The 12,344-nt window shown below is 37.6% G+C and overlaps 1 long non-coding RNA gene across 1 annotated transcript; it reads right to left on the bottom strand.

Moving 5' to 3' along the window:
- Window positions 1-1,203, bottom strand: LOC110742664. The gene is made up of 2 exons (XR_002520582.2): window positions 399-1,203; window positions 1-146 (listed from the first exon to the last, which is right to left on the bottom strand). It is a non-coding gene; the product is annotated as an uncharacterized LOC110742664 (long non-coding RNA).
- Between the last annotated feature and the right edge of the window lie 11,141 nt (window positions 1,204-12,344).

The following is a 12,344-nucleotide window of genomic DNA, read 5'->3' as shown; positions in this document are numbered from 1 at the left end:
TTTGACTTTCACAAGACTTTATATACATGCTTATGTTTGAAGTAGGTCTTAAAGAATAATTAGATTTTCAACAAGAGAAAGGCAAATGGAGTCCTCATTGGCAAAGCTTTTACCATGTAGAATAGGTGTGGGATTACTGTCATGCCCTGTGAATATGGTTAAAATAGCTAGATTATTCACTACTATTTGGAGCCAAACGAGATACAAGAAAAAGAATATAATGTTGAGTATTGTTATCAAGTTTCAATGCTTTCTTCCAAGTGCTATGCTCAAACAAAACAATCCCACATCACTGATTCTGGTATCTTTACCAGTTGGACATGGAGCATTAAGTCCAAATGAAAACATCTCAAAGAACTCAGGCCTTGACCTTCAGTAAAGAAGAGTGTTAATGTTACCTTCTATTAATCTGATTCTGTGTCATGGAGCCAGGGATTTCAAGGTGTAGATGAAAGATATCCTATAAAAATAGGGTATTACTGTTTGTTGCTAAGTCACATGACTATCTGCATTTTGAGGAGAAAGATTGTGTCTTATGTGCTATGGTACCCCTACATTTCTCACAGGATGTGACATCATAAATGCTTGTTGCACAAATTCCTGTTAATGGAGAATGTAAGGGCACCATGTATAACTAAAGTGGGTCACATGGCCCATCAATTATTCTTTATTAATACCATTTTTGTTCTTTTCCTTGTCCCTAACTCCTGCCTTAATTCTGACACTATTTTTGTCTTTTCTGGTTATTTGCTGTAGGTACTTTCAGGTTCTATATGCTTTAAGAGATGTTTCCTTAACTCGGGATATGAGGTACACATTTCTGGTATTGTCCAGTTGGCATCTTGCTCTTCTGTTCTTCCCCTGCTTTATTATAGGGCTTCTACCAGTGTCCTCATGTCCTTACATGCCATCTATCTTTACCCATATTCATTGGTCCAAAAATGGATACCTGGTCTATGAAAGGCTGATGAAACTGTGTCCTAGAAATTATAGATGTGTGTCTAAGCATGTCAGTTTGTATTCTGAGTCTACAATTGTTAAATGCAAAATGTGCAGAAGTCATTAAGAGACTAGTTTTTGCCATGTAGTGAAAGCTACCTATAGGGAGAGAAAAAGGGTGAAACCCAACCAAAGAGATATAGAGACTCAAGACTGAGAAAGTCCAGAAGAATTTTGTGTTTCCAGTTGCAGTTTCTGTGAGGCTCAGCTCTATATCTGCCTTTCTGCGTCTTTGCTCTTCATTGAGCCACAACAGACATATATAGGACACCTCTTGTGTACCACTTCAAATACTCTTGGCCCCAACTCTTATAAGTGGGGCAAGTTCTTTTCAAGCTTCCTTCAACCTTCTTCATGTAGGTGCAACTTGACAGCACCTTGCCTCAGCGTTGTACTTCTCACTTGCTTCTCTGACACTACACCATGGATCATGCACAGGGACCCTCTCAGTAGTCGTTCATATACAATCTAGAAGTGCAGGGGAAGTTAATGGCGGCGGGACTACCTTGATTAATAGCGAATGGAATCCAATGGATAAATGTGTGCCATTTTTTAATTCCCTAGGCAGACAGTCTTGAAACACATTTTAAAGATTCCTGCAAAGGTCTCGTGGTAAACTGCACCAGTCACCTGTGAAGTAGGAAACTTAATGATACATTCATGTATTGTCTTTCTGTCCTTCCCTCTTTTCCTCTTCCCTCTTCCTCACTCCTGCTTCCTGGGATTATATTCCAAGACAATCAACCTGCATGCAATCTAGTCTAAAAGAACACTTGCTCGTTGTTTCCCATGTTTTGTTTCAGTTGGTTCCTGCCTCTTGCTACTCAAAAACATTGTCATAATTCATACAAAGACCTGCAATGGTTCTCTCATTGCCCATAGAATAAGATCATACAAGCAACAGAACTGGATGAGAATACACGAAAATCCAAGCACAGGAAGCAGCCTACTACTTTACCAGGATTACCCCATATTACTATTTGCCTATTCTTTGCCTGTTGTAATCTGCTCTTCTTTGCTTTTGCCTTCTCTGGCTGAAAATCCCTTAGTTCTTAATGCTTCAGCTCTCAACACTCATGCCAGGCCTTCTTTCTTTGAAGACCCATGTGTTATGCTACTGCAGGTGTGACAGTGACAATTTCTCTGGATATGGTTCTATATATATAGTTCAGCTCCATATCATACGGTGGCCAGTAAGCTAGAGACCCAAAGACTCACAAATGCCAAAGCCCCTCACCTAGCATTTCTCCCAGTGCCTAAGACATAAAAGCCACTCACCAAATATCTACGGGATAAATTTATAAAGGTGTTGATTTCTGGGGACTTAAAAGCAAAGATTAAGGGGAAATAATCATTCATTTGATTATGCTTGAATCATTATCAATCATATAAAACATACACTGAATATATCTATACATACTTCCTTTTATTTGTATTATTAGAAGCTTAGAAAAAATTAAAGTCTTCATCAAAGCTGTATATAGATACCAAAATTTATTTCACTTTTTACTTATTATTGATGTTTTAGGTTGTTTCTAAATTTTCTTTCAAAATTAACACAGAGATAAATATTCTAAAAATAAAGCATTTATCTCTAGCTCTGTTTATTTCTGAAGGATAATTCGTAGGAGTAAAATTATTTTGCTAAATACTATGGATAAATTTTTAGCAATAGGTAATGTTATCCTAAATATTTTTGATTGCTACAAAGAGGCATATTGTTACAACTTTTAACTTTTTATTAGTGCTGATAAACATTTTTGTGTTTAATTGGCCTTCTGTGAAACGTCTATCTGTATTCTTTCCCATTGTAATTTATACGATTACTATTTTTTTACTGACTTATATATTGTCTTTCTATGTCAAGGGTATTGTCTTTTTCTATCCTTTTTGCAGCGTTACTTCTTTGTAATTGTTTTTCTTTTACTTATACTAATTTGACAGACTTATAGACATATAGAGTATTTTCCTTTGTTATTTTGATTTGTTTAATTCTTAGAGAGAGATAACCCATCCTGTCCCCAATATTTTCTTGTGTGTGTGTGTTTTTTTTTTTTTTAATAGATTTCTAGGGTAAGGGGAGGGAGAGCATTAGGACAGATACCTAATGCACGCGGGGCTTAAAACCAAGATGACGGGTTGATAGGTGCAGCACACCACCATGACACACGTATACCTATGTAACAAAACTGTACTTTCTGTACATATATCCCAGAACTTAAAGCAGCATTTTAAAAAGCCCCACAAATTAAAAAAAGAAATAGATTTCTATTTTACATCTACCTTCTTTTCTTATCTTTATTTCATTTTATTTATGGTGAGAATTGAATCTCTACCTTAATTTTTTTTTCCAAATAACTAACCAATTTTTTACACTATTTTCTAGATATATTTACTAGAAAAATATCCACTAGAAAAATAGATACCATTTTCTTTTCAGTTCTTTCTCTCATCTTGGGCCTGTTTCTAGACTATTTATTCTGTCCATCTTCCTGCCTATTTCTGTGAATGTATTCTGGTCTTTTCAACTGACACAAATTCTAAATGGATAAGGTGAGGGTACACATGATATTTTCATCTTTTCCAGATTGAGACTTTGTTTCTGCACATCTGACCACTGGACCAAAGGCTCAAAACAGGATATGTGACCTGTCCGTGTCAGGACAATGAACAGTGTCACCTGCCTGTCTATCCTGGTTCTGTGGCTTCTGGCTTCTGGTTTGTGGGCAATCAGATGAGGAATGGGCTGTGGGAGGGAGCCCATATCCAATACACTCTCAGGTTTAGCTGAAGAATCTTCATTTCCCATTCTTGGTTGCAGATCAGGTTTACATATATTCCATATGAACCTGCTATTCCAGGTCAACCCCTGGGAAGCACACTCTGAGGTGAAGATTAGCACATGGAAATTTGTTAGGGAGTGCTCTACTTTTGGAAAGCTAATACTTACGGAAAAGAAGGGAAAGACACAGCATTAGGGAGAGGGAGAATTTGAGCTGTGGTACAGTCATAATAAGAACTAAGCCAACTCCACAGAAAGCTTTGAAGCTGGGATGGCCCTTCAGAATTGTCCTGAATTGGAGCCAGGGAGCTGGACTTTGTACTACTGCATTAACCGATCATTGATAGAAGGCTGCCCTAAGAAGGGGGCATGGCCTTGGAGGAGCCATGCTTTTTTATTAGAAACTGTAGCACTGATTATACTTAAAAACTAACATAAATTTGTGAGATTCATTCATTGTCATCCGTTTCTTTCTATATCATAAGTTCCAGGAAGGAAAGGATTATTTTTCTTCTTAATTGCCATTGTAGCCTCAAGAGCATAGCAATTATTTGTTGAGTACCTGGTACATAAAAAGCACTCAATAAATACTTGTTGAATAAGTAAATGACCATAGGAGGCAATATTATCCTCATTGTCTATATTAACAATAAGGAAACTGGGACACAAAAATACAACTAATGAATGACAGAGCTAGAATTTAAAGTCACATCTGTTTGGTTCAGAGGCCATGTTCTTTTTACTATAATAATTAATCAGCTCAGGCTGCCATAGCAAAACACCACAGGCTGGGTGGCTTGAACAACAGACATTTATTTGCTCACATTTCTGGAGACTAGAAGTCCAAGGTCAAGATGTCATCAGGGTTAGTTTCAGGGTTCTTCCTGGCTTATAAGGTCACCTTCTTACTGTCTTCTGAGATGGCCTCTTCTCTGTGTGCACACAGGAAAAGAGAGAGGGAGACAGAGAGAGAGAGAGAGAGATCTGGTGTCTCTTCCTCTTCTTATAATGACACCAGTCCTACTGAATTAAAGTCCTGCCCTTATGACATTATCTAACCTTAGTTGCCTTTTTTCAGGCTCTGTCTCCAAACACAGTCACACTGAGGGTTACAGTTTCAACATGTGAGCTTTAAGGCAGGGGACATAACTTCATGTGTAACAAATAGATTTCCAGGGCTTATTATAAAGACACAAAGATTTAGGGGAATCTATCCTAGGCAGGACTGCAGAGCTCTCCAGGGCCTCCTGAACTCCTGTTCTTAAAGCTAGGCTGCCATTTGTGTCCAATTATATAAGAAATAGAAAAAGTTGAAATGAAAGGTATGAGAATTTTTTTAAAAAATAAAAAGTAGTGCTTCAACAACTAAAAACATGTTGAGAGAAAACTATTTGGTGCTCTCCTAATTAACAGACTTCAAATCTCTGCCGGACCATAAAGCACCTTCTTAACCACACCACGTCAAATTCTGACTCATATTTTCTCATTTGAGGTATTTGAATTTTACTCTCTCTTTCTTGTATTTTGCAGTTGCCATAGTCTTCAGCCACTCATTTAATCCAGTCTCCATATTTTTGCTAGTTTTCTCCTAAGAAAATAAGACCTTCTCATTGCCTCGCTAAGCTACTTTCTACGGTTTCACTTTTCCCTGCACAGTAGTTTTCAAACTACATCGTGCATCAGAATTACCTAGAAGGATCATTAAAACACGGATTGTTGGGCCCCACCTACTTCGCCAGAGTTTGTAATTCCCTAGCACTGGCTTGAGTCTGAGTATTTGCATTTCTAACTGGTTCCCAGGTAATGCTAACGCTGCTGATCCTGGGATCACACTCTGAGAACTGCTGCCTTATGGATAAGACTAATAGCAGCTCTTGCCTCTATCTGGCTCCAGTTTGCTTCTCCCAGTTATCAATCTGCACTCCACTCATATCATATGCCTCACACTCCACCCGCATGTTTTCTCCACGCCTGAGCACTTCAGCCACTGATATACTGAATGCCTTCTTACTTGACGAAGTGTCTTTTCTACCCAACTCACATACTCCTCCTCTCTCCAGTTTTCCCTTCCTCTCTTGGGGTAGTCTAATGATAATCCCACACTGTGTTCATATCTATGTTTTATATTAATGCTTTCTTTAGATTGTTTTCAAGCCTTTCTCTTTCATTAGACTATGAGGTTTAACAGCAGGAATCATACCTCACTTTTGTATTTCTGATGATTCACATACTGTCTGGCAAGAATAGCTTCTTAGCACATATTATGTTAGTATTTAATTAAAAGTTAATTTAACTTAATTATTTGTAAAAGGGTTCAGTCATGTATGAGATATATGATCACTCTGACATCTCTACCAAGGACCAAACACTCTACCAAGGACCAAACACTCTACCAAGGAGCATTTCTACTGCATTATTCATCAGCTCTTACATTCAACATGCCTATGCAGCTGACTTCTGTCCCAGGCTTTGCGGATCATTCTTTTGTCTAGCACCGTCCAGCCTTTTCTCCGGCTTATACCTTTGCTTCTTGAGGTTCAAACTAGGTTCTCTAGCTTTCTGTTCACTTGCCTCTTGGACCTCCACTTCCTACCAAAATAGCACAGCCACTTCGCTTGATCTGATTTGGCTCATTGATTCCTGGATTTTGAAACCGGCTACAACCACTAGATGAATGGCCTCTCCAGCTATATTAGTGTAATCTGGAGGAAAGCCCCTGCCTGAGACGCCCTCCCTTCCCTCCCTTTTCCCTTTTCCCTTTTCCCTAGTGCTCTTGGTCAACACATTTTCCTGACCTTGATTTATTATTGAATAATTCTTCAATTCATTCTTTGACTTATGGCTTGCAGGAGACAATGAGTATGGTTTTATATTTCTGGTTTAAGCTATTTATTACTCTGAAATCATAAAAGGGAAAAAAGTCTGGGCATACAAAAATAAAAAAATAAATTTTAATCACAACCCACCTGTGAAATATTGCTAATGACAGCCTCTTCAACTTACCATTAAGAGGGCAGCAGCAGATGAGTTGTCAGAAAAGATGAATGATTCAACTCCTCACTAATGAGAATGAAAGTGTTCCAATTATATAAATTGTTTGCCATGAAGATTGAATACGCTATTTACTTTCAGGGTGAAATATACCTTCTTGAACTAGTAGGTTATTTTAAATTTGTAGGTCAGGTTTAAGTATAAATAATAGTGTATTTCCCCTATAAGCTAAATAACTTAAAAACAACAAAGAAAAACTGTCAACTTCTAGTGAACTAGATGTTGGTGACGACAGCTAAGCCACTATGTCATGTTTCAAACTACAAGTTTTAACTGTACTTGGACCAAATAAATTCACTTAGAAAGTCCTTACTCCCAGGTATTATGGTATTTCTCAGTTATACAGGGAGCTTGATGTTCTTTCTTTCTCCCTCTGTGTTTTTTTTTTGTTTTTGTTTTTGTTTTTGTTTTTTTTTGAGAAAGGCTCTCACTCTGTCGCTCAGGCTGGAGGTTAGTGGTATGAACATCACTTACTGCAGCCTTGACCTCCTGGGCACAAGCAATTCTCCAACCTCAGCCTCGTGAGTAACTGGGACTACAGGCATGCACCACCATACCCAGCTATTTTTTTTTTTTTTTTTTTTTGTAGAGATGGAGTCTTGCCCCATTGCCCAAGCTGATGTTATTTCTACTAGACAAAAATTCCTCATAATTTGTAATTTCAAATAACTACTGGAAACCAGAAGAATAGGTGATAATATATGGCGTGATGAACATCATTCCTTAGTGCTGAAATTATTTTCTAATTTTGATTCTTTGATCTCTTGGTCCAAGAGTGGGCCATTGTCTCACTATTCAAAGGTATAAAGTTATCTTCTACTACAAGGGAAATAAGACAATTTTGGAATATCACTCGAAAAATGGGAGTAATAATATTCAGTAATATTCAGCTTACAGTACTGTTCTCAATACCGAATAAGAAAATAGTTATGGAATTGCTAGCCAAAGCATGGCACACAGTTGGTGGTCAGCAGATGTTAGATGTTTTCTAAGGGCACTTTTATGATCTGTGAATCCCAGAAGTACCTTAGGCATCCATGGGCTTACTCTCAGGAAATAGAAATAGTGATAAATGGTCATATCTTCCAAACAAATGAAGTGAATTTCTCCTTGGAGTAGTCCTGAGAAGAATGTGAGAATGTGGTAGATGCTCAGTTCCAAACTATCTGATGCTGGAGAGGAGCTGGAGAAGCTTGGCACCTTGGAGAATGTGCATTTTCCATTATATAAAACAGAATCACATTCACTAGCGGTTTATTGTCAAAAGATGAAATAAGTAGGAAATCACTCAAATTGTTATTTTAGTGAATGTATATGGAAGCTGAGGACCTTTTTCCAAGCTTCATGTTCATCCTCTGTGTGTGGCTATGGCATCCAACAATATAGCCTCTCCCCCGGCCCCATTTTTTTTTTATTTTGTCTTCCCTTACTTTTTTTTTTTTTTTTTTTTTTTTTTTTTTTTTTTTTTTTTTAGACAAAATCTTGCTTTGCTTTGCTTCCAGGCTGGAGTGCAGTAGCGCAATCCTAGCTCATTGTAGCTTCAAACTCTTGGGTTCAAGCAATTTTCCTGCCTCAGCCTCCTAAGTAAGTAGTACTACAGGCATGCACCACCACCAAGCCTGGGCTTTTTGAAAACCCTTTTGTTCCTCTGAACTAGACTCACCTACTTCTACCATGAATTCTGTTTTTGTTTGTTTTTGTGTTTTGTTTTTACTCTCTGAGTCACCCTTTTTCATTGTTAAACATTGACCATTCTCCTGTGTTTTATCTTGAGAAACTAGACCTTCTCTGTGGTCTTTCTCTTAGATTGAATCATCTTGGGGACTGCAACTATTGCATTTTATGTGGAGGTTTCCCAAATAATACTAGAGTTTTGATTTCTCTCAATTTTAAGTTTGCATCTATAGCTCTTTACTGAATAATTTAGATGTTGTATTGATACCTCAAATTTAGCACATTGAAATAAGTCTTACTCTCTGTCATTCATATTTCTCTCAATATTTTCAACTCAACTCATATTTTAAACCTCAATTCTCTTTGAACCTAAGTTCCGCACTTCACCCGCTAAATCCAAATCATGTTGCATAACCTTCTCCAATACCATATATTTTTCTTTTCTCACAGTCCATATTTTTGTGCAGACCACACCCCTTTCCACTTGGACTATTTTTGTGGCCTCCCAACTATTTCAGACCTTTAGGCTTTCTTTGTCCAATTCCTTCTATGCTCAGCCAGATTAAACCTTTTAAACTCCTTTTTCATCTCATGATGTTATTACTTGCCAGAACCCTTCAATGATTCCACATTTTCCAAACTTACAGGCCCAACAGGCCTATCTATGGCATAACCTTATTTTATAATCTTATTCCTTCTTACTTATCACTATCCTTCTGGACCCTCAATTCATTGCATTTAAAGAAAGTTTCAGAAAAGCGGTGGTTCTTGAAAGGAAGAATGAAATAGTTCCAAAACATTTTTGAGATACTTTGTTTTCTTCCAGGACACTTCATCGTGATTACATACCGCTTCTTCAAAGACCCGACTATTTCCACAAATACAAATACAAAAAATAGCACCATGTTGCCTACTAAGTCTCTCCATGTACATGTGAAGCATCTCAGCCTATGTTCATGGCCCATTGGTGAGTTTGGTGACCACATACATTAAAGCAAAACAGTACGAAGAAACTACAGGACTTAAAAGTGGAATGTTAGACAGATCCTAAGTGCCTTACCCAATGGAAATGTAGTCTGTGACAAAGTCAAGCCTAGAACCCAGAATTCCTAACAGACATTCTTGGGATCATTGTAACTGGTTTGTGTATGTTTCATGCTGAGGAACTCCCATTTTTAAATAATGGAATAAAACGATAGTTTGAGGTCAGGCACTGTGGCTCATGCCTATAATCCCAGTACTTTGGGAAGCCAAGGTGGTCAGATCATTTGAAGTCAGGAGTTTGCAACCAGCCTGACCAACATAGTAAAACGCTGTTTTTACTAAAAATACAAAAATTAGCTGGGCATGGTGGCACCCACCTGTAATCCCAGTTACTTGGGAGGCTGAGGCTGGAGAATCACTTGAACCAAGGAGGCAGAGGTTGCAGTGAGCCAAAATCATGCCACTGCACTCCAGCCTGGATGATAGAGTGAGACTCCATCTCAAAAAAATAAATAAATAAATGAATACAAATAATTTAAAAAGATGATAGAGTTGCCACTTTCCTTAAGCTCATTTTTTGTTGATACTAGTAACAACAACAAGGAAATAAACAGAAAGAAAAAAAGTAACCACTTTGAAAGTCTGGATTTATTTGAATATGTAAATTCTCTATGTCTGCTGAAAAACAATGCTCAATATTGAATATGTCTTATTGTCTTATATGCTAGACATTGGCATGGGAGTTGATGATAGAGTGGTGAATAAAACAGTGCTCATGGCCCTAAGAGGCTATGTCCACAAGTAAGATTTTAATTATTACAATAAATTTGATAAGTGGTTATACTGTTTGGCTGTGCCGCCACCCAAATCTCATCTTGAATTATAACTCCCACAATTCCCACATGTTGTGGGAGGGACCTGGTGGGAGGTAATTGAATCATAGGGGCAGATCTTTCCCATGCTATTCTCGTGATAGTGAATATGTCTCACAAGATCTGATGGTTTTAAAAAGGGGAGATTCCCTACATATCTCTTGTCTGTCACCATGTGAGGTGTGTTTTTCACCTTCCACCATGATTGTGAGGCCTTCCCAGTCATGTGGAACTGTAAGTCCAATAACTGTCTTTCCTTTGTTAATTGCCGAGTCTTGGGTATGTCTTTATTAGCAGCATGAAAATGGGCTAATATAAGTGGGTAAGGCCTTGTGGGGATAGGAAGCAATAATAGCACTTAGTGCATAGGGTAAGTGCCTAATCCAGTTCAGTGACTGGGATGCAGCTAGGGGTGGGCAGTTCAGAAAGGTGTTTAAGAGGAATTAACTGAAAATGCGAGATCAACAGGAGCAAGTCAAGCTAAAAAGAACAGAAGAGAAAAATGTTCCAAACTGAGAAAAGCGTGCAAAGACTCTGAAGAAAAGAAGTCCTAGTAGGTTTGGAAGTCTGCAGAACTTCAGATAAAGTGCAAGGGTAAAAGGTGAGATTGCAAACACAGGCAGAGGTTAATGTGGACCTCTTTATAGGCAAAATTAATGGGGTTGGCCTTGATCCTGAGAGCAAAGGGAAGCCACGTAAATGTTAAGCAGTGAGATGACATGAAATTATCTTTAGAACAAAAGATTTCCAACTAGGGTAGGCTCATTCACTGGGGTGCAAGGTGTCACAGTCATGAACAGTTTTTTATAGTTCTTTTTAAGGTGGTCACCTTCCTTTTGCACTCTTTCTACTAGAGAATGCACACACTTGTGATGAAGGCATATATGGTTTTCCTTTTCTTCTTGCCCTAGCATAATTATCTTTCTCCCTCTTTGATTTTTATTTATTTATTACTATTTTTTTAAGAGGCATATCACTCATTTATTCTGAATCTTGCTTTGGTGAGTTATCCAGAGGCACCAAACAAATGGACAATTCAAAATATTGGTACTGGTGAAGACCCCTCTTGTCGAGACACAATAAACTCATTTGTAAGATTTGAGATTTGTCCTTGTATTAAAAATATTTTTGTTAGGGGCAAAATGTGGTGTCAGAAATAGGGTATTAGAATGTTTTCGAATTAGATATCTTGCAGAGCAAAGATGCTGGAGTAATGATAATTTTTACCTATTGGTTTTGTCTCTTTCATTCCTGAACTATCATCAAAGAATGCAATGCACCTGAAAAGAAAAAAAAAATGATTAAACACATTGATGAGGGTGGCACCTTACTTCATCCAGGAAACAACTCAAGTCAAAGATCTCTACTTTGTCTATTTTAGTATTGGAGCATTCCAAATTGTAAAAAGCATGTTAGGAAGTAAGAATCTGCAACAAAGCGAACCCTCTGGATATTTTCCCCCTCCTGGGTAAGGAGAAAGAGCTTCTCCAATACCAATGAGAGAACTCCCCTTCACCTGTGTTTTCAGCTGTCTAGTTGGCCTGATTTCAGAGAGAAAAGAGTGGAAAATAATTGATTCATTTTCTAAAGATTTTACAGCTTTAGTGAAAGGAACATATAACAAAGGTAAGTTTGTGTTTTACATTTTGATTCAGATTGTGGAGAAACAATTTCATTACTTTTCCTAAGAAATTACTGAATACTGTAAACACACTAACTTTTTACTCGACCAAGGCTCCTGCTGTCAGTCATCAACATCTTTAGTCATCTATACATTCCTCCTAAGTATTTATTACAATAAGAATAACAAAATAAATATGTTGTAGCTTATACTATAAATAATATAATGACCAGTCATCATTAGTACATGGCGATACCTTCTCTTCTGTTTGCAATTAATTTTTGCAAAATACATTTATCCAATGTCCTGAACCTAAAATCTGCATCCGTTTATTATGACTAATTCTACTGTCTCAAATGTG

The sequence above is a fragment of the Papio anubis genome, chromosome 2 (assembly GCF_008728515.1).
Source record: "Papio anubis isolate 15944 chromosome 2, Panubis1.0, whole genome shotgun sequence".
In the NCBI taxonomy this organism is placed as follows: domain Eukaryota; kingdom Metazoa; phylum Chordata; class Mammalia; order Primates; family Cercopithecidae; genus Papio; species Papio anubis.
Note: the sequence above shows the minus strand (reverse complement) of the source record. Positions and strands in the feature narration are given on the sequence as shown.